Genomic DNA, 18,905 nt, shown 5'->3' with positions numbered 1-18,905 from the left:
GTATAACGGGTGGAGAACTGACTATCGGGCGCTGTGTATAACGGGCGGAGAACTGACTATCGGGCGCTGTGTATAACGGGCGGAGAACTGAATATCGCGCGCTGTGTATAACGGGCGGAGACTTGACTATCGGGCGCTGTGTATAATGGGCAGAGAACTGACTATCGGGCGCTGTGTATAACGGGTGGGGAACTGACTATCGGGCGCTGTGAAAATGGGTGGAGAACTGACTATCGGGCGCTGTGTATAATGGGCAGAGAACTGACGATCGGGTGCTGTGTATAACGGGCAGAGAACTGACTATCGAGCGCTGAGTATAACAGGCGGAAACTGACTATCGGGCGCTGTGTATAACGGGTGGAGAACTGACTATCGGGCGCTGTGTATAACGGGCGGAGAACTGACTATCGGGCGCTGTGTATAACGGGCGGAGAACTGACTATCAGGCGCTGTGTATAACGGGTGGAGAACTGACTATCGGGCGCTGTGTATAGCGGGCGGAGAACTGACTACCGGGCGCCGTGTATAACGGGCGGAGAACTGACTATCGGGCGCCGTGTATAACGGGCGGAGAACTGACTATCGGGCGCTCTGTATAACGGGCGGAGAACTGACTATCGGGCGCTGTGTATAACGGACAGACAACTGACTATCGGGCGCTGTGTATAACGGGTGGAGAACTGACTATCGGGCGCTGTGTATAACGGGCGGAGAACTGACTATCGGGCGCTGTGCAAAACGGGCGGAGAACTGACTATCAGGCGTTGTGTATAACGGGCGGAGAACTGACTATTGGGCGCTTTGTATAACGGGCAGAGAACTGACTATCAGGCGCTGTGTATAACGGGTGGAGAACTGACTATCGGGCGATGTGTATAACGGGCGGAGAACTGACTATCGGGCGCTGTGTATAAAGGGCGGAGAACTGACAATCGGGCACTGTGTATAACGGGCGGAAACTGACCATCGGGCACTGTGTATAACGGGCAGAGAACTGACTGTCCGGCGCTGTGTATAACGGGCGGAAACTGACTATCGGGCGCTGTGTATAACGGGCGGACAACTGACTATCGGTGCTGTGTATAACGGGCAGAGACCTGACTATCGATCGCTGTGTATAATGGGCGGAGAACTGACTATCGGGCGCTGTGTATAACGGGCGGAGAACTGACTATCAGGCGCTGTGTATAACGGGCAGAGAACTGACTATCGGGCGCTGTGTATAACGGGTGGAGAACTGAGTATCGGGCGCTCTGTATAACGGGCGGAGAACTGACTATCGGGCGCTGTGTATAACGGACAGACAACTGACTATCGGGCGCTGTGTATAACGGGTGGAGAACTGACTATCGGGCGCTGTGTATAACGGGCGGAGAACTGACTATCGGGCGCTGTGCAAAACGGGCGGAGAACTGACTATCAGGCGTTGTGTATAACGGGCGGAGAACTGACTATTGGGCGCTTTGTATAACGGGCAGAGAACTGACTATCAGGCGCTGTGTATAACGGGTGGAGAACTGACTATCGGGCGATGTGTTTAACGGGCGGAGAACTGACTATCGGGCGCTGTGTATAAAGGGCGGAGAACTGACAATCGGGCACTGTGTATAACGGGCGGAAACTGACCATCGGGCACTGTGTATAACGGGCAGAGAACTGACTGTCCGGCGCTGTGTATAACGGGCGGAAACTGACTATCGGGCGCTGTGTATAACGGGCGGACAACTGACTATCGGTGCTGTGTATAACGGGCAGAGACCTGACTATCGATCGCTGTGTATAATGGGCGGAGAACTGACTATCGGGCGCTGTGTATAACGGGCGGAGAACTGACTATCAGGCGCTGTGTATAACGGGCAGAGAACTGACTATCGGGCGCTGTGTATAACGGGTGGAGAACTGAGTATCGGGCGCTCTGTATAACGGACGGAGAACTGACTATCGGGCGCTGTGTATAACGGGCGGAGAACTGACTATCAGGCGCTGTGTATAACGGGCGGAGAACTGACTATCGGGCACTGTGTATAACGGGCGGAGAATTGGCTATCGGGTGCTGTGTATAACAGGCGGAGAACGGACTATCGGGCGCTGTGTATAACGGGCGGAGAACTGACTATCAGGCGCTGTGTACAACGGGCAGAGAACTGACTATCAGGCGCTGTGTATAACGGGCGGAGAACTGACTATCGGGCGTTGTGTATAACGGGCGGAGAACTGACGATCGGGCGTTGTGTATAACGGGCAGAGAACTGACTATCGGTCGCTGTGTATAACAGGCGGAGAAAAGACTATCGGGCGCTGTGTATAACGGGCAGAGAACTGACTATCGGGCGCTGTGTATAACGGGCAGAGAACTGACTATCGGGCGCTGTGTATAACAGGCGGACAACTGACTATCGCTGATGTGTATAACGGGCAGAGAACGGACTATCGGTCGCTGTGTATAATGGGCAGAGAACTGACTATCGGGCGCTGTGTATAACGGGCGGATAACAGACTATCGGTCGCTGTGTATAACAGGCAGAGAACTGACTATCGGTCGCTGTGTATAACAGGCGGAGAAAACACTATCGGGTGCTGTGTATAACGGGCAGAGAACTGACTATTGGGTGCTGTGTATAACGGGCGGAGAACTGACTATCGGGTGCTGTGTATAACGGGCAGAGAACTGACTATTGGGCGCTGTGTATAACGGGCGGAGAACTGACTATCGGGCGCTGTGTATAACAGGCGGAGAACTGATTATCGGGCGCTGTGTATAACGGGCGGAGAACTGACTATCGGGCGCTGCGTATAACGGGCGGAGAACTGACTATCGGGCACTGTGTATAACGGGCGGAGAACTGACTATTGGGCGCTGTGTATAACGGGCGGAGAACTGACTATCGGGCGCTGTGTATAACGGGCGGAGAACTGACTATCGGGCGCTGTTTATAACAGGCGGAGAACTGACTATCGCGTGCTGTGTATAACAGGCGGAGAACTGACTATCGGGCGCTGTGTATAACGGGCGGAGAACTGACTATCAGGCGCTGTGTATAACGGGCAGAGAACTGACTATCAGACGCTGTGTATAACGGGCGGAGAACTGACTATCGGGCGTTGTGTATAACGGGCGGAGAACTGACGATCGGGCGTTGTGTATAACGGACGGAGAACTGACTATCGGGCATTGTGTATAATGGGCGGAGAACTGGCTATCGGGCATTGTGTATAACGGGCGGAGAACTGACTATCGGGCGCTGTGTATAACGGGCAGAGAACTGACTATCGGGCGCTGTGTATAACGGGCGGAGAACTGACTATCGGGCGCTGTGTATAACGGGTGGAGAACTGACTATCGGGCGCTGTGTATAACGGGCGGAGAACTGACTATCGGGCGCTGTGTATAACGGGCGGAGACATGACTATCGGGCGTTGTGTATAACGGGCGGAGAACTGAGTATCGGGCGCTGTGTATAACGGGCGGAGTACTGACTATCGGGCGCTGCTTATAACAGGCGGAGAACTGACTATCGGCCGTTGTGTATAACGGGCGGAGAACTGACTATCGGGCACTGTGTATAACGGGCGGAGAACTGACTATCGGGCGCTGTATATAACGGGCGGATAACTGACTATCGGGCGCTGTGTATAACAGGCGGAGAACTGACTATCGGGCGCTGTGTATAACGGGTGGAGAACTGACTATCGGGCGCTGTGTATAACGGGCAGAGAACTGAGTATCGGGCGCTGCGTATAACGGGCGGAGAACTGACTATCGGGCGCTGTGTATAACGGGCGGAGAACTGACTATCGGGCGCTGTGTATAACGGGTGGAGAACTGACTATCGGTTGCTGTGTATAACGGGCGGAGATCTGACTATCGGGCGCTGTGTATAACGGGCGGAGAACTGACTATCGGGCGCTGTGTATAACGGGTGGAGAACTGACTATCAGGCGCTGTGTATAACGGGTGGAGATCTGACTATCGGGCACTGTGTATAACGGGCGGAGAACTGACTATCGGTCGCTGTGTATAACGGACGGAGAACTGACTATCAGTCGCTGTGTATAACGGGCGGAGAACTGACTATCGGGCGCTGTGTATAACGGGTGGAGAACTGAATATCGGGCGCTGTGTATAACGGGCGGAGAACTGACTATCGGGCGCTGTGTATAACGGGCGGAGAACTGAATATCGGGCGCTGTGTATAACGGGCGGAGAACTGACTATCGGGCGCTGTGTATAATGGGCAGAGAACTGACTATCGGGCGCTGTGTATAACGGGTGGGGAACTGACTATCGGGCGCTGTGAAAACGGGTGGAGAACTGACTATCGGGCGCTGTGTATAATGGGCAGAGAACTGACGATCGGGTGCTGTGTATAACGGGCAGAGAACTGACTATCGGGCACTTTGTATAACTGGCAGAGAACTGACTATCGAGCGCTGAGAATAACAGGCGGAAACTGACTATCGGGCGCTGTGTATAACGGGTGGAGAACTGACGATCGGGCGCTGTGTATAACGGGCGGAGAACTGACTATCGGGCGCTGTGTATAACGGGCGGAGAACTGACTATCAGGCGCTGTGTATAACGGGTGGAGAACTGACTATCGGGCGCTGTGTATAGCGGGCGGAGAACTGACTATCGGGCGCCGTGTATAACGGGCGGAGAACTGACTATCGGGCGCCGTGTATAACGGGCGGAGAACTGACTATCGGGCGCTCTGTATAACGGGCGGAGAACTGACTATCGGGCGCTGTGTATAACGGACAGAGAACTGACTATCGGGCGCTGTGTATAACGGGTGGAGAACTGACTATCGGGCACAGTGTATAACGGGCGGAGAACTGACTATCGGGCGCTGTGCAAAACGGGCGGAGAACTGACTATCAGGCGTTGTGTATAACGGGCGGAGAACTGACTATTGGGCGCTTTGTATAACGGGCAGAGAACTGACTATCAGGCGCTGTGTATAACGGGTGGAGAACTGACTATCGGGCGATGTGTATAACGGGCGGAGAACTGACTATCGGGCGCTGTGTATAAAGGGAGGAGAACTGACAATCGGGCACTGTGTATAACGGGCGGAAACTGACTATCGGGCACTGTGTATAACGGGCAGAGAACTGACTGTCCGGCGCTGTGTATAACGGGCGGAAACTGACTATCGGGCGCTGTGTATAACGGGCGGACAACTGACTATCGGTGCTGTGTATAATGGGCAGAGACCTGACTATCGGTCGCTGTGTATAATGGGCGGAGAACTGACTATCGGGCGCTGTGTATAACGGGCGGAGAACTGACTATCAGGCGCTGTGTATAACGGGCAGAGAACTGACTATCGGGCGCTGTGTATAACGGGTGGAGAACTGAGTATCGGGCGCTCTGTATAACGGACGGAGAACTGACTATCGGGCGCTGTGTATAACGGGCGGAGAACTGACTGTCAGGCGCTGTGTATAACGGGCGGAGAACTGACTATCGGGCACTGTGTATAACGGGCGGAGAATTGGCTATCGGGTGCTGTGTATAACAGGCGGAGAACGGACTATCGGGCGCTGTGTATAACGGGCGGAGAACTGACTATCAGGCGCTGTGTATAACGGGCAGAGAACTGACTATCAGGCCCTGTGTATAACGGGCAGAGAACTGACTATCGGGCGTTGTGTATAACGGGCGGAGAACTGACGATCGGGCGTTGTGTATAACGGGCAGAGAACTGACTATCGGTCGCTGTGTATAACAGGCGGAGAAAAGACTATCGGGCGCTGTGTATAACGGGCAGAGAACTGACTATCGGGCGCTGTGTATAACGGGCAGAGAACTGACTATCGGGCGCTGTGTATAACGGGCGGAGAACTGACTATCGGGCGCTGTGTATAACGGGCGGAGAACTGACTATCGGGCGCCGTGTATAACGGGCGGAGAACTGACTATCGGGCGCCGTGTATAACGGGCGGAGAACTGACTATCGGGCGCTGTGTATAACGGGCGGAGAACTGACTATCGGGCGCTGTGTATAATGGGCGGAGAACTGACTATCGGGCGCTGTGTATAACGGGTGGGGAACTGACTATCGGGCGCTGTGTATGACGGGCGGAGAACTGACTATCGGGCGCTGTGTATAACGGGCGGAGAACTGACTATCAGGCGTTGTGTATAACGGGCGGAGAACTGACTATTGGGCGCTGTGTATAACGGGCAGAGAACTGACTATCAGGCGCTGTGTATAACGGGTGGAGAACTGACTATCTGGCGCTGTGTATAACGGGCGGAAACTGACTATCGGGCGCTGTGTATAACAGGCGGACAACTGACTATCGGTGCTGTGTATAACGGGCAGAGAACGGACTATCGGTCGCTGTGTATAATGGGCAGAGAACTGACTATCGGGCGCTGTGTATAACGGGCGGATAACAGACTATCGGTCGCTGTGTATAACAGGCAGAGAACTGACTATCGGTCGCTGTGTATAACAGGCGGAGAAAACACTATCGGGTGCTGTGTATAACGGGCAGAGAACTGACTATTGGGTGCTGTGTATAACGGGCGGAGAACTGACTATCGGGTGCTGTGTATAACGGGCAGAGAACTGACTATTGGGCGCTGTGTATAACGGGCGGAGAACTGACTATCGGGCGCTGTGTATAACGGGCGGAGAACTGACTATCGGGCGCTGTGTATAACGGGCGGAGAACTGACTATCGGGCGCTGTGTATAACGGGTGGAGAACTGACTATCGGTTGCTGTGTATAACGGGCAGAGATCTGACTATCGGGCGCTGTGTATAACGGGCGGAGAACTGACTATCGGGCGCTGTGTATAACGGGTGGAGAACTGACTATCAGGCGCTGTGTATAACGGGTGGAGATCTGACTATCGGGCACTGTGTATAACGGGCGGAGAACTGACTATCGGTCGCTGTGTATAACGGACGGAGAACTGACTATCAGTCGCTGTGTATAACGGGCGGAGAACTGACTATCGGGCGCTGTGTATAACGGGTGGAGAACTGACTATCGGGCGCTGTGTATAACGGGCGGAGAACTGACTATCGGGCGCTGTGTATAACGGGCGGAGAACTGAATATCGGGCGCTGTGTATAATCGGCGGAGAACTGACTATCGGGCGCTGTGTATAATGGGCAGAGAACTGACTATCGGGCGCTGTGTATAATGGGTGGGGAACTGACTATCGGGCGCTGTGAAAACGGGTGGAGAACTGACTATTGGGCGCTGTGTATAATGGGCAGAGAACTGACGATCGGGTGCTGTGTATAACGGGCAGAGAACTGACTATCAGGCGCTGTGTATAACGGGTGGAGAACTGACTATCGGGCGCTGTGTATAGCGGGCGGAGAACTGACTATCGGGCGCCGTGTATAACGGGCGGAGAACTGACTATCGGGCGCCGTGTATAACGGGCGGAGAACTGACGATCGGGCGCTCTGTATAACGGGCGGAGAACTGACTATCGGGCGCTGTGTATAACGGACAGAGAACTGACTATCGGGCGCAGTGTATAACGGGTGGAGAACTGACTATCGGGCGCTGTGTATAACGGGTGGAGAACTGACTATCGGGCGCTGTGCAAAACGGGCGGAGAACTGACTTTCAGGCGTTGTGTATAACGGGCGGAGAACTGACTATTGGGCGCTTTGTATAACGGGCAGAGAACTGACTATCAGGCGCTGTGTATAACGGGTGGAGAACTGACTATCGGGCGATGTGTATAACAGGCGGAGAACTGACTATCGGGCGCTGTGTATAAAGGGAGGAGAACTGACAATCGGGCACTGTGTATAACGGGCGGAAACTGACTATCGGGCACTGTGTATAACGGGCAGAGAACTGACTGTCCGGCGCTGTGTATAACGGGCGGAAACTGACTATCGGGCGCTGTGTATAACGGGCGGACAACTGACTATCGGTGCTATGTATAACGGGCAGAGACCTGACTATCGGTCGCTGTGTATAATGGGCGGAGAACTGACTATCGGGCGCTGTGTATAACGGGCGGAGAACTGACTATCAGGCGCTGTGTATAACGGGCAGAGAACTGACTATCGGGCGCTGTGTATAACGGGTGGAGAACTGAGTATCGGGCGCTCTGTATAACGGACGGAGAACTGACTATCGGGAGCTGTGTATAACGGGCGGAGAACTGACTATCCGGCGCTGTGTATAACGGGCGGAGAACTGACTATCGGGCGCTGTGTATAACGGGTGGGGAACTGACTATCGGGCGCTGTGTATAACGGGCGGAGAACTGACTATCGGGTTCTGTGTATAGCGGGCGGAGAACTGACTATCAGGCGTTGTGTATAATGGGCGGAGAACTGACTATTGGGCGCTGTGTATAACGGGCAGAGAACTGACTATCAGGCGCTGTGTATAACGGGTGGAGAACTGACTATCCGGCGCTGTGTATAACGGGCGGAAACTGACTATCGGGCGCTGTGTATAACAGGCGGACAACTGACTATCGGTGCTGTGTATAACGGGCAGAGAACGGACTATCGGTCACTGTGTATAATGGGCAGAGAACTGACTATCGGGCGCTGTGTATAACGGGCGGATAACAGACTATCGGTCGCTGTGTATAACAGGCAGAGAACTGACTATCGGTCGCTGTGTATAACAGGCGGAGAAAACACTATCGGGTGCTGTGTATAACGGGCAGAGAACTGACTATTGGGTGCTGTGTATAACGGGCGGAGAACTGACTATCGGGTGCTGTGTATAACGGGCAGAGAACTGACTATTGGGCGCTGTGTATAACGGGCGGAGAACTGACTATCGGGCGCTGTGTATAACGGGCGGAGAACTGACTATCGGGCGCTGTGTATAATGGGCAGAGAACTGACTATCGGGCACTGTGTATAACGGGCGGAGAACTGACTATAGGGTGCTGTGTATAACGGGCAGAGAACTGACTATTGGGCGCTGTGTATAACGGGCGGAGAACTGACTATCGGGCGCTGTGTATAACGGGCGGAGAACTGACTATCGGGCGCTGTGTATAACGGGCGGAGAACTGACTATCGGGCGCTGTGTATAACGGGCGGAGAACTGACTATCGGGCGCTGAGTATGACGGGCGGAGAACTGACTATCGGGCGCTGTGTATAACGGGCGATGAACTGACTATCGGGCGCTGTGTATAACGGGCGGAGAACTGACTATCGGGCGCTGTGTATAACGGTCGGAGAACTGACTATCGGGCGCTGTGTATAACAGGCGGAGAACTGACTTTCGGGCGCTGTGTATAACGGGTGGAGAACTGACTATCGGGCGCTGTGTATAACGGGCAGAGAACTGAGTATCGGGCGCTGCGTATAACGGGCGGAGAACTGACTATCGGGCGCTGTGTATAACGGGCGGAGAACTGACTATCGGGCGCTGTGTATAACGGGTGGAGAACTGACTATCGGTTGCTGTGTATAATGGGCGGAGATCTGACTATCGGGCGCTGTGTATAACGGGCGGAGAACTGACTATCGGGCGCTGTCTATAACGGGTGGAGAACTGACTATCAGGCGGTGTGTATAACGGGTGGAGATCTGACTATCGGGCACTGTGTATAACGGGCGGAGAACTGACTATCGGTCGCTGTGTATAACGGACGGAGAACTGACTATCAGTCGCTGTGTATAACGGGCGGAGAACTGACTATCGGGCGCTGTGTATAACGGGTGGAGAACTGACTATCGGGCGCTGTGTATAACGGGCGGAGAACTGACTATCGGGCGCTGTGTATAACGGGCGGAGAACTGAATATCGGGCGCTGTGTATAACGGGCGGAGAACTGACTATCGGGCGCTGTGTATAATGGGCAGAGAACTGACTATCGGGCGCTGTGTATAACGGGTGGGGAACTGACTATCGGGCGCTGTGAAAACGGGTGGAGAACTGACTATCGGGCGCTGTGTATAATGGGCAGAGAACTGACGATCGGGTGCTGTGTATAACGGGCAGAGAACTGACTATCGGGCACTTTGTATAACTGGCAGAGAACTGACTATCGAGCGCTGAGTATAACAGGCGGAAACTGACTATCGGGCGCTGTGTATAACGGGTGGAGAACTGACTATCGGGCGCTGTGTATAACGGGTGGAGAACTGACTATCGGGCGCTGTGTATAACGGGCGGAGAACTGACTATCAGGCGCTGTGTATAACGGGTGGAGAACTGACTATCGGGCGCTGTGTATAGCGAGCGGAGAACTGACTATCGGGCGCCGTGTATAACGGGCGGAGAACTGACTATCGGGCGCCGTGTATAACGGGCGGAGAACTGACTATCGGGCGCTCTGTATAACGGGCGGAGAACTGACTATCGGGCGCTGTGTATAACGGACAGAGAACTGACTATCGGGCGCTGTGTATAACGGGTGGAGAACTGACTATCGGGCGCTGTGTATAACGGGCGGAGAACTGACTATCGGGCGCTGTGCAAAACGGGCGGAGAACTGACTATCAGGCGTTGTGTATAACGGGCGGAGAACTGACTATTGGGCGCTTTGTATAAAGGGCAGAGAACTGACTATCAGGCGCTGTGTATAACGGGTGGAGAACTGACTATCGGGCGATGTGTATAACGGGCGGAGAACTGACTATCGGGCGCTGTGTATAAAGGGCGGAGAACTGACAATCGGGCACTGTGTATAACGGGCGGAAACTGACTATCGGGCACTGTGTATAACGGGCAGAGAACTGACTGTCCGGCGCTGTGTATAACGGGCGGAAACTGACTATCGGGCGCTGTGTATAACGGGCGGACAACTGACTATTGGTGCTGTGTATAACGGGCAGAGAACTGACTATCGGTCGCTGTGTATAATGGGCGGAGAACTGACTATCGGGCGCTGTGTATAACGGGCGGAGAACTGACTATCAGGCGCTGTGTATAACGGGCAGAGAACTGACTATCGGGCGCTGTGTATAACGGGTGGAGAACTGAGTATCGGGCGCTCTGTATAACGGACGGAGAACTGACTATCGGGCGCTGTGTATAACGGGCGGAGAACTGACTATCAGGCGCTGTGTATAACGGGCGGAGAACTGACTATCGGGCACTGTGTATAACGGGCGGAGAATTGGCTATCGGGTGCTGTGTATAACAGGCGGAGAACGGACTATCGGGCGCTGTGTATAACGGGCGGAGAACTGACTATCAGGCGCTGTGTATAACGGGCAGAGAACTGACTATCAGGCGCTGTGTATAACGGGCGGAGAACTGACTATCGGGCGTTGTGTATAACGGGCGGAGAACTGACGATCGGGCGTTGTGTATAACGGGCAGAGAACTGACTATCGGTCGCTGTGTATAACGGGCGGAGAACTGACTATCGGGCGCTGTGTATAACGGGCGGAGAACTGAATATCGGGCGCTGTGTATAATCGGCGGAGAACTGACTATCGGGCGCTGTGTATAATGGGCAGAGAACTGACTATCGGGCGCTGTGTATAATGGGTGGGGAACTGACTATCGGGCGCTGTGAAAACGGGTGGAGAACTGACTATTGGGCGCTGTGTATAATGGGCAGAGAACTGACGATCGGGTGCTGTGTATAACGGGCAGAGAACTGACTATCAGGCGCTGTGTATAACGGGTGGAGAACTGACTATCGGGCGCTGTGTATAGCGGGCGGAGAACTGACTATCGGGCGCCGTGTATAACGGGCGGAGAACTGACTATCGGGCGCCGTGTATAACGGGCGGAGAACTGACGATCGGGCGCTCTGTATAACGGGCGGAGAACTGACTATCGGGCGCTGTGTATAACGGACAGAGAACTGACTATCGGGCGCAGTGTATAACGGGTGGAGAACTGACTATCGGGCGCTGTGTATAACGGGTGGAGAACTGACTATCGGGCGCTGTGCAAAACGGGCGGAGAACTGACTTTCAGGCGTTGTGTATAACGGGCGGAGAACTGACTATTGGGCGCTTTGTATAACGGGCAGAGAACTGACTATCAGGCGCTGTGTATAACGGGTGGAGAACTGACTATCGGGCGATGTGTATAACAGGCGGAGAACTGACTATCGGGCGCTGTGTATAAAGGGAGGAGAACTGACAATCGGGCACTGTGTATAACGGGCGGAAACTGACTATCGGGCACTGTGTATAACGGGCAGAGAACTGACTGTCCGGCGCTGTGTATAACGGGCGGAAACTGACTATCGGGCGCTGTGTATAACGGGCGGACAACTGACTATCGGTGCTATGTATAACGGGCAGAGACCTGACTATCGGTCGCTGTGTATAATGGGCGGAGAACTGACTATCGGGCGCTGTGTATAACGGGCGGAGAACTGACTATCAGGCGCTGTGTATAACGGGCAGAGAACTGACTATCGGGCGCTGTGTATAACGGGTGGAGAACTGAGTATCGGGCGCTCTGTATAACGGACGGAGAACTGACTATCGGGAGCTGTGTATAACGGGCGGAGAACTGACTATCCGGCGCTGTGTATAACGGGCGGAGAACTGACTATCGGGCGCTGTGTATAACGGGTGGGGAACTGACTATCGGGCGCTGTGTATAACGGGCGGAGAACTGACTATCGGGTTCTGTGTATAGCGGGCGGAGAACTGACTATCAGGCGTTGTGTATAATGGGCGGAGAACTGACTATTGGGCGCTGTGTATAACGGGCAGAGAACTGACTATCAGGCGCTGTGTATAACGGGTGGAGAACTGACTATCCGGCGCTGTGTATAACGGGCGGAAACTGACTATCGGGCGCTGTGTATAACAGGCGGACAACTGACTATCGGTGCTGTGTATAACGGGCAGAGAACGGACTATCGGTCACTGTGTATAATGGGCAGAGAACTGACTATCGGGCGCTGTGTATAACGGGCGGATAACAGACTATCGGTCGCTGTGTATAACAGGCAGAGAACTGACTATCGGTCGCTGTGTATAACAGGCGGAGAAAACACTATCGGGTGCTGTGTATAACGGGCAGAGAACTGACTATTGGGTGCTGTGTATAACGGGCGGAGAACTGACTATCGGGTGCTGTGTATAACGGGCAGAGAACTGACTATTGGGCGCTGTGTATAACGGGCGGAGAACTGACTATCGGGCGCTGTGTATAACGGGCGGAGAACTGACTATCGGGCGCTGTGTATAATGGGCAGAGAACTGACTATCGGGCACTGTGTATAACGGGCGGAGAACTGACTATAGGGTGCTGTGTATAACGGGCAGAGAACTGACTATTGGGCGCTGTGTATAACGGGCGGAGAACTGACTATCGGGCGCTGTGTATAACGGGCGGAGAACTGACTATCGGGCGCTGTGTATAACGGGCGGAGAACTGACTATCGGGCGCTGTGTATAACGGGCGGAGAACTGACTATCGGGCGCTGAGTATGACGGGCGGAGAACTGACTATCGGGCGCTGTGTATAACGGGCGATGAACTGACTATCGGGCGCTGTGTATAACGGGCGGAGAACTGACTATCGGGCGCTGTGTATAACGGTCGGAGAACTGACTATCGGGCGCTGTGTATAACAGGCGGAGAACTGACTTTCGGGCGCTGTGTATAACGGGTGGAGAACTGACTATCGGGCGCTGTGTATAACGGGCAGAGAACTGAGTATCGGGCGCTGCGTATAACGGGCGGAGAACTGACTATCGGGCGCTGTGTATAACGGGCGGAGAACTGACTATCGGGCGCTGTGTATAACGGGTGGAGAACTGACTATCGGTTGCTGTGTATAATGGGCGGAGATCTGACTATCGGGCGCTGTGTATAACGGGCGGAGAACTGACTATCGGGCGCTGTCTATAACGGGTGGAGAACTGACTATCAGGCGGTGTGTATAACGGGTGGAGATCTGACTATCGGGCACTGTGTATAACGGGCGGAGAACTGACTATCGGTCGCTGTGTATAACGGACGGAGAACTGACTATCAGTCGCTGTGTATAACGGGCGGAGAACTGACTATCGGGCGCTGTGTATAACGGGTGGAGAACTGACTATCGGGCGCTGTGTATAACGGGCGGAGAACTGACTATCGGGCGCTGTGTATAACGGGCGGAGAACTGAATATCGGGCGCTGTGTATAACGGGCGGAGAACTGACTATCGGGCGCTGTGTATAATGGGCAGAGAACTGACTATCGGGCGCTGTGTATAACGGGTGGGGAACTGACTATCGGGCGCTGTGAAAACGGGTGGAGAACTGACTATCGGGCGCTGTGTATAATGGGCAGAGAACTGACGATCGGGTGCTGTGTATAACGGGCAGAGAACTGACTATCGGGCACTTTGTATAACTGGCAGAGAACTGACTATCGAGCGCTGAGTATAACAGGCGGAAACTGACTATCGGGCGCTGTGTATAACGGGTGGAGAACTGACTATCGGGCGCTGTGTATAACGGGTGGAGAACTGACTATCGGGCGCTGTGTATAACGGGCGGAGAACTGACTATCAGGCGCTGTGTATAACGGGTGGAGAACTGACTATCGGGCGCTGTGTATAGCGAGCGGAGAACTGACTATCGGGCGCCGTGTATAACGGGCGGAGAACTGACTATCGGGCGCCGTGTATAACGGGCGGAGAACTGACTATCGGGCGCTCTGTATAACGGGCGGAGAACTGACTATCGGGCGCTGTGTATAACGGACAGAGAACTGACTATCGGGCGCTGTGTATAACGGGTGGAGAACTGACTATCGGGCGCTGTGTATAACGGGCGGAGAACTGACTATCGGGCGCTGTGCAAAACGGGCGGAGAACTGACTATCAGGCGTTGTGTATAACGGGCGGAGAACTGACTATTGGGCGCTTTGTATAAAGGGCAGAGAACTGACTATCAGGCGCTGTGTATAACGGGTGGAGAACTGACTATCGGGCGATGTGTATAACGGGCGGAGAACTGACTATCGGGCGCTGTGTATAAAGGGCGGAGAACTGACAATCGGGCACTGTGTATAACGGGCGGAAACTGACTATCGGGCACTGTGTATAACGGGCAGAGAACTGACTGTCCGGCGCTGTGTATAACGGGCGGAAACTGACTATCGGGCGCTGTGTATAACGGGCGGACAACTGACTATTGGTGCTGTGTATAACGGGCAGAGAACTGACTATCGGTCGCTGTGTATAATGGGCGGAGAACTGACTATCGGGCGCTGTGTATAACGGGCGGAGAACTGACTATCAGGCGCTGTGTATAACGGGCAGAGAACTGACTATCGGGCGCTGTGTATAACGGGTGGAGAACTGAGTATCGGGCGCTCTGTATAACGGACGGAGAACTGACTATCGGGCGCTGTGTATAACGGGCGGAGAACTGACTATCAGGCGCTGTGTATAACGGGCGGAGAACTGACTATCGGGCACTGTGTATAACGGGCGGAGAATTGGCTATCGGGTGCTGTGTATAACAGGCGGAGAACGGACTATCGGGCGCTGTGTATAACGGGCGGAGAACTGACTATCAGGCGCTGTGTATAACGGGCAGAGAACTGACTATCAGGCGCTGTGTATAACGGGCGGAGAACTGACTATCGGGCGTTGTGTATAACGGGCGGAGAACTGACGATCGGGCGTTGTGTATAACGGGCAGAGAACTGACTATCGGTCGCTGTGTATAACAGGCGGAGAAAAGACTATCGGGTGCTGTGTATAACGGGCAGAGAACTGACTATCGGGCGCTGTGTATAACGGGCAGAGAACTGACTATCGGGCGCTGTGTATAACGGGCGGAGAACTGACTATCGGGCGCTGTGTATAACGGGTGGAGAACTGACTATCGGGCGCTGTGTATAACGGGCGGAGAACTGACTATCGGGCGCCGTGTATAACGGGCGGAGAACTGACTATCGGGCGCCGTGTATAACGGGCGGAGAACTGACTATCGGGCGCTGTGTATAACGGGCGGAGAACTGACTATCGGGCGCTGTGTATAATGGGCGGAGAACTGACTATCGGGCGCTGTGTATAACGGGTGGGGAACTGACTATCGGGCGCTGTGTATAACGGGCAGAGAACTGACTATCGGGCGCTGTGTATAACGGGCGGAGAACTGACTATCGGGCGCTGTGTATAATGGGCGGAGAACTGACTATCGAGCGCTGTGTATAACGGGCGGAGAACTGACTATCGGGCGCTTTGTATAACGGGCGGAGAACTGACTATCGGGCGCTGTGTATAACGGGCGGAGAACTGACTATCGGGCGCTGTGTATAACGGGCGGAGACCTGACTATCGGGCGTTGTGTATAACGGGCGGAGAACTGAGTATCGGGCGCTGTGCATAACGGGCGGAGTACTGACTATCGGGCGCTGTTTATAACAGGCGGAGAACTGACTATCGGCCGTTGTGTATAACGGGCGGAGAACTGACTATCGGGCGCTGTGTATAACGGGCGGAGAACTGACTATCGGGCACTGTATATAACGGGCGGATAACTGACTATCGGGCGCTGTGTATAACGGGCGGAGAACTGACTATCGGGCGCTGTGTATAACGGGTGGGGAACTGACTATCGGGCGCTGTGTATAACGGGCGGAGAACTGACTATCGGGCGCTGTTTATAACGGGCGGAGAACTGACTATCGGGTGCTGTGTATAACAGGCGGAGAACTGACTATCGGGCGCTGTGTATAACGGGCGGAGAACTGACTATCGGGCGCCGTGTATAACGGGCGGAGAACTGACTATCGGGCGCTGTGTATAACGGGCGGAGAACGGACTATCGGGCGCTGTGTATAATGGGCGGAGAACTGACTATCGGGCGCTGTGTATAACGGGTGGGGAACTGACTATCGGGCGCTGTGTATAACGGGCGGAGAACTGACTATCGGGCGCTGTGTATAACGGGCGGAGAACTGACTATCAGGCGTTGTGTATAACGGGCGGAGAACTGACTATTGGGCGCTGTGTATAACTGGCAGAGAACTGACTATCAGGCGCTGTGTATAACGGGTGGAGAACTGACTATCGGGCGCTGTGTATAACGGGCGGAGAACTGACTATCGGGCGCTTTGTATAACGGGCAGAGAACTGACTATCCGGCGCTGTGTATAACGGGCGGAAACTGACTATCGGGCGCTGTGTATAACGGGCGGAGAACTGAATATCGGGCGCTGTGTATAACGGGCGGAGAACTGACTATCGGGCGCTGTGTATAATGGGCAGAGAACTGACTATCGGGCGCTGTGTATAACGGGTGGGGAACTGGCTATCGGGCGCTGTGTATAACGGGTGGAGAACTGACTATCGGGCGCTGTGTATAATGGGCAGAGAACTGACGATCGGGTGCTGTGTATAACGGGCAGAGAACTGACTATCGGGCACTTTGTATAACTGGCAGAGAACTGACTATCGAGCGCTGAGTATAACAGGCGGAAACTGACTATCGGTGCTGTGTATAACGGGCAGAGAACGGACTATCGGTCGCTGTGTATAATGGGCAGAGAACTGACTATCGGGCGCTGTGTATAACGGGCGGATAACAGACTATCGGTCGCTGTGTATAACAGGCAGAGAACTGACTATCGGTCGCTGTGTATAACAGGCGGAGAAAACACTATCGGGTGCTGTGTATAACGGGCAGAGAACTGACTATTGGGTGCTGTGTATAACGGGCGGAGAACTGACTATCGGGTGCTGTGTATAACGGGCAGAGAACTGACTATTGGGCGCTGTGTATAACGGGCGGAGAACTGACTATCGGGCGCTGTGTATAACGGGCGGAGAACTGACTATCGGGCGCTGTGTATAATGGGCAGAGAACTGACTATCGGGCACTGTGTATAACGGGCGGAGAACTGACTATAGGGTGCTGTGTATAACGGGCAGAGAACTGACTATTGGGCGCTGTGTATAACGGGCGGAGAACTGACTATCGGGCGCTGTGTATAACGGGCGGAGAACTGACTATCGGGCGCTGTGTATAACGGGCGGAGAACTGACTATCGGGCGCTGTGTATAACGGGCGGAGAACTGACTATCGGGCGTTGTGTATAACGGGCGGAGAACTGACGATCGGGCGTTGTGTATAACGGGCAGAGAACTGACTATCGGTCGCTGTGTATAACAGGCGGAGAAAAGACTATCGGGTGCTGTGTATAACGGGCAGAGAACTGACTATCGGGCGCTGTGTATAACGGGCAGAGAACTGACTATCGGGCGCTGTGTATAACGGGCGGAGAACTGACTATCGGGCGCTGTGTATAACGGGTGGAGAACTGACTATCGGGCGCTGTGTATAACGGGCGGAGAACTGACTATCGGGCGCCGTGTATAACGGGCGGAGAACTGACTATCGGGCGCCGTGTATAACGGGCGGAGAACTGACTATCGGGCGCTGTGTATAACGGGCGGAGAACTGACTATCGGGCGCTGTGTATAATGGGCGGAGAACTGACTATCGGGCGCTGTGTATAACGGGTGGGGAACTGACTATCGGGCGCTGTGTATAACGGGCAGAGAACTGACTATCGGGCGCTGTGTATAACGGGCGGAGAACTGACTATCGGGCGCTGTGTATAATGGGCGGAGAACTGACTATCGAGCGCTGTGTATAACGGGCGGAGAACTGACTATCGGGCGCTTTGTATAACGGGCGGAGAACTGACTATCGGGCGCTGTGTATAACGGGCGGAGAACTGACTATCGGGCGCTGTGTATAACGGGCGGAGACCTGACTATCGGGCGTTGTGTATAACGGGCGGAGAACTGAGTATCGGGCGCTGTGCATAACGGGCGGAGTACTGACTATCGGGCGCTGTTTATAACAGGCGGAGAACTGACTATCGGCCGTTGTGTATAACGGGCGGAGAACTGACTATCGGGCGCTGTGTATAACGGGCGGAGAACTGACTATCGGGCACTGTATATAACGGGCGGATAACTGACTATCGGGCGCTGTGTATAACGGGC

Source organism: Somniosus microcephalus, chromosome 20 (genome assembly GCF_052327205.1).
Source record: "Somniosus microcephalus isolate GS21.2 chromosome 20, FLI_Smic_1.0, whole genome shotgun sequence".
NCBI lineage: Eukaryota > Metazoa > Chordata > Chondrichthyes > Squaliformes > Somniosidae > Somniosus > Somniosus microcephalus.
Note: the sequence above shows the minus strand (reverse complement) of the source record.